The sequence below is a fragment of the Alosa sapidissima genome, chromosome 17, assembly GCF_018492685.1.
Source record: "Alosa sapidissima isolate fAloSap1 chromosome 17, fAloSap1.pri, whole genome shotgun sequence".
NCBI classification, from domain to species: domain Eukaryota; kingdom Metazoa; phylum Chordata; class Actinopteri; order Clupeiformes; family Clupeidae; genus Alosa; species Alosa sapidissima.
In genome coordinates, this window is record NC_055973.1 from 32,853,011 (window position 1) to 32,858,010 (window position 5,000).

Sequence of the window (5,000 nt, forward strand, 5' to 3'; positions counted from 1 at the left end):
TTTATACTGTAAGCTAGGCCAGGGGTTCCCAAACTTTTCCACGACAAGGCCCCCCAAAAACCACTAGGTTCTGCCCAAGGACCCCCTTGATGTGTTATTAAACCCATTGACAATACTACAGCAAATGTAAAAATACATTAAGCAGTCCTAATAATTATTTTAGCAACAAGCACTTTGCGATGGAGCATACAGTGTGTAAAAAATGTAATGTTCAGCAACAAATGATTATAATGGCATTGTATAACAACCCTCATAGTAATAGGTATATTTTACATTTTTCAAATGTAGGCTATGTGTTGCTTGTGGTCCCCGCTTTGAAAACCACTGAGCTAGGCTACTAGATTTGGTCCTATCTTCCAGGTCATTTTGATGCTACATGGACAAGTAACAGACATAAACACTCTCGTCACTCTCACTGGCTGACCTGACTATGCACTATATAAGTATGCGGTACAGGACCCTTGAGAACGTTGAAAATGTTTAAAAAGCTTTCACAGCTCAACATTGCCAACCACCCAACCACATTGCTACACAACAGCATATCATGGTATCAAGCATTTAACAGTGCCAGCCTGGCTGTTTGCATGGTCTTTGCCGAGTGCATGCACACTTTGCTTTAGATAGTCAGCTTGCTAGTTTTACACCAAAACCCCCATGGTGGAGTTTTAACACTTCACATATACAGTATTGTAGTGATAATTGTTCTCCTTCTGATGAGATCAACGTTTAATGAACTCTATGTGATACATACTGCTAGCTGTGATGAACTGTATGTGATTCATACTGCTAGCTTTGATGGACTGTATACATACTGCTAGCTTTGATGGACTGTATACATACTGCTAGCTTTGATGAACTGTATGTGATTCATACTGCTAGCTTTGATGAACTGTATACATACTGCTAGCTTTGATGGACTGTATACATACTGCTAGCTTTGATGAACTGTATGTGATTCATACTGCTAGCTTTGATGAACTGTATACATATTGCTAGCTTTGATGAACTGTATGTGATTCATACTGCTAGCTTTGATGAACTGTATACATACTGCTAGCTTTGATGGACTGTATACATACTGCTAGCTTTGATGAACTGTATGTGATACATACTGCTAGCTTTAATGAACTGTATGTGACACATACTGCTAGCTTTGATGAATTGTATGTGATACATACTGCTAGCTTTGATGAACTGTATACATACTGCTAGCTTTGATGACCTGTATGTGATTCATACTGCTAGCTTTGTGCAGATGTATAACAGAAGGGTTGAGGGCACCACGTGTGAGTGATCTTGTCCTGTTTGTCCCCCATGATATGCAGTCTGACCTGAGATGGATGCTGCTCTATATATAGCAGCGTCAGTGTGTTTGGGTTTAGAATGGCCTGACACAGGGGCCATGGAGGCTTGGATCAGGGCTCAGCGCTCTGCGGCCTCTTGGGAGGGATTCAGAGGACTGTTCTGGTCCAGGCATAAAATGCCTGACAGCAGGCGGGACATGTTTTATATGCACGTGTTGTGCAACACTGTGACAAGTGACAAGTTGGACAGCAGTGACCTGTCACTGTTGCAGGAAGCAAACGTCAAGTGATTAAATCTTCCCCCTGGCTAAGATATATCAGTATATATGCTATTTTACACAATGTCCTTTCATTTTCTGCAATGAAATGTTGTTTAGGTATGTTTAGGAGTATGCATAGGAGAATGTTTGGGATATTCCAAAAGGATTAGAATAACTAGAATGTTTTTATCAAACATTAACCTTTCATAATCCCAATTATGTATTTGCAAGATTGTATATGCTATATCTTGCAGGTTTATTTACTTTGCAATGCAGTTCTTCTAGGTTCATCTCTGCTCTCCAGTAGAAAAACAATATTCATAATAATAATGTACCGAGAATATACGGCCTCCAATCTCCCTTCATGGTCCATGTTGTCTCTGACTGTACACGTCAGGGGCTCCAAACTGTGTGGGAAGTCGAATAGCTGCTGTGAATCAATGAAGCCACTCTGTCAGAGAGGGGATCGTGGTGAACACAGTTGTAAACTGGAGCTTAGCTCATCCTCCTGGTGTGGTATTGGGGTATTGTGGGCACAGGAAGATAAAGGAAGGGATTAACTGATTAGCTGGGGCAGCTGCTGTCCCAGTGCATTGTGGGTTGTGGCAAATGCCCTGGTAATCCTTGGCACCCCCAGACATCACACTCGACAGAGGAGAAAGGGACAACGCCACCCTTAACTCTGGCGACAGCGAGCAATTTTATACTCCCAATCTCAAGCAGTGTATGTGTGCTCAAGCTGGCCTCTCTCGCATGTCCACTGATACCACTGGTGCCATGTTTGGTCTCCAGAGTCGCTCTGCCAAAGCAGACATCTTTCCCCTGTTTTAAACAACACTGCCAGCAGAGCATGGCACTCTTGGCTGCCATTTTGAGGGGAACTTTACAGGGTCTAGTAAATCCCAGAATAAAACAGGCCACTCAGGCTAGGATCTGTCTGTATGTCTCTAACCATGGATATGACTTTATTTCTGATAAGGACACTTTCACCTGTCATTCAATCCTGTCCAATCCTGCAACCTTTTGAGGAATGCATTCATCAGGAAACTATTTTGGTGTAATCCTCAAATTCATTTTGATTGCATATGATCATCTGAAGGACAAATCTACACCTGTGTCATTCCCACCAGCCATCCAATATACACAGTAAGTTTTGTGTTCGTAACTGGAAACCATTGGCTTGGCCATATATCCGCCTAGTATCCAATCAGAGCCAATCAGCGACAAGAGGAGATGCAAACATAAAGACATTGCAAACAGAAGAACGTGTAAATGTACACGTCAGAAGAACGTGTAAATGTACGCATCAGAAGAACGTGTAAATGTACACGTCAGAAGAGCGTGTAAATGTACGCATCAAAGGTAGATGCATTGTTTTGGTTAATGCAATGTGATTGGTTACACTGGACAAACTGTCTTCAAGGTTAACACAAGGTCTATGGCCATTATGATGCTAGGGTTGGAAACAGTCCCTAACGGAGAGCACCCAGACTCTGTTCACAAAGTGACTGAGTCTAGGGAACCAGGCAAGGAACACACTGCAAAATTGAAAACGTTGCCCAGTATGATATTGCTGACACTATCGCAACAAGACACCAGGTAGCAGCTTCTACCAATGCCATCAAGGCTCTGGGTGTTTTGATTGGAAGGTTTTTTCATGCTTTCTTAGTTAGCTCACTAGTGTTGCTTTAAAAAGCATCTCTGCATGACAAGAACAGTTCTCGACCTTAAAGGACAGTTTTCCAGTTGAGAAAACTGAAATGAGTGGGTTGTTTCCACAGTTGATTACTTTTAAGAAGAGTTTGGTTACAAAAGAAGTTCTCTTCATTTTAATGACATTTTTTAAGATCTTTTTTTATTATTATTATTTTGTTTTCCATGCCGTGTCAGTCCTGCAAATAGATTGTTTGTCAATGGATTTACTTAATGGATTAATGGATTTACTTCAATCAAACACAAATGCAATTATACTGATATTACCTGAAATGCACAATGAGAAAATCATAACTTATTCTTACAAATGGAGATATCTCATTTTGGACCAAACTCTATATTGTCCATTTGTATTTGTTTTATGTGTGTGTGTGTGTGAGATATTTTTGACTCTTGTCAGTGTGAATGATTAATCATAATTTAACATACTGTTGGCTGCTTCGCTGCAACAAACAGTCTAAACAGAATGACTTCAGAGGAGTGCAATATCAAGCAATGGATAAATAAATAAAGGAAACACAAAAAAACGTCCATCTTTTTTTTTTGAGTCACATTCATCGAAGGTGAGTTTGTTGACTACAACTTCGTCAGCTTTAGGTTGCATACAATAGATCATTTGTCAGACTTGAAAGTAGATTATCTGAGTGAATACAACACAGTAGTCAAAGAAACACAAACAAAACAAACACACACACGCACACAGTACTTAAGTGACTTAGACTCTAAAACCAGTCCTAATACATGATCCTCATGCTCACCAGCACAACCAAACACCACACTTTTAAAGGTCAGATTTCCCAAGACCAGTGTGTGGCATCAGGAACAGCAGATTGCAAGTGCGTAACAGAAAGCCAACGGACATACTCTATGAGAAACAGAGATGACATTTGTAACAGTGTGTTATGTGTGTATGATGTGTGTGTGTGTGTGTGTGTGTGTATGTGTGTGTGTGCTTGCTCCTCCTCTCCCCTGGTCAGTCTTTCAGAGCAAAGGATCTGCCCCCCGTTGAAGGTCTTCCACAGTCCCGTTGTGGCCAGGTCTTGGGGCTTGCGCTTGTTTTGGTTCCTCCCACAGGTAGTCAATTCTCCACAGGTGGTCAACAGCTGGTCAATTCTCCACAGGCCCATCTGATGCCTCTAATAAACAGGCTTGATCTTTATTGGTATCATCAAACGTTTTGCCAAGATACTGTCTTGGCACTACCACTACTGGTTGTTGTCGTGTGTGCGTGTGTGTGTGTGTGTGTGTGTTTGCATGCGTGTGTGCATGTGTGTGTGTGTGCGTGTGTGTGCATGTGTGTGTGTGTGTGTGCACTTGGGCGATACAGTAGTTGAGCAGGAAAGGGCTGTCTGTGTGGGTGCAGGTCTGGGACCCAGAGTAGCTCAGTCCATGTGTTTCTTCAGGGCAGGGAGCAGGGGATCTGAAGGAGAGAGAGAAAGAAAGAGTGAATAGGAGAGAGAGAGAGAATGTGTGTGTGTGTGAGGGAGAGATATCGCTCACTTTAAAACATTTGTGATTTGTGGGTGGTGCAGTCACAGTGTGATGACTTTTCTATGAAGCTGGGGCCCGTGCAGGAGTACAGGACAAAAGGCACAGATCACGTGATCAAACACCCACTTTACTGATGCATCTCTCTCTCACACACACACACACACACACACACACACACACACACACACACACTATCTGTGTGGTGAGGTGGCATCTGAAAGCCATGGTCGTG

General features: G+C 42.2%; 1 protein-coding gene and 1 long non-coding RNA gene across 3 annotated transcripts in view; one reads left to right on the forward strand and one right to left on the reverse strand.

Annotated features, from left to right (window-relative positions):
- The first annotated feature begins 1,705 nt into the window (after positions 1-1,705).
- On the forward strand, positions 1,706-3,112 carry LOC121688234. The gene is made up of 2 exons (XR_006024531.1): positions 1,706-3,032; positions 3,083-3,112. It is a non-coding gene; the product is annotated as an uncharacterized LOC121688234 (long non-coding RNA).
- Positions 3,113-3,800: 688 nt separating this feature from the next.
- smpx (small muscle protein X-linked) overlaps positions 3,801-5,000 on the reverse strand; it is a 13,222-nt gene continuing 12,022 nt past the window's right edge. For both annotated transcript variants that reach the window (XM_042067695.1, XM_042067694.1), the window contains one exon: positions 3,801-4,697. The gene's annotated coding sequence lies outside the window, so the exon portion shown is untranslated. The remainder of the gene's footprint in view (positions 4,698-5,000) is intronic.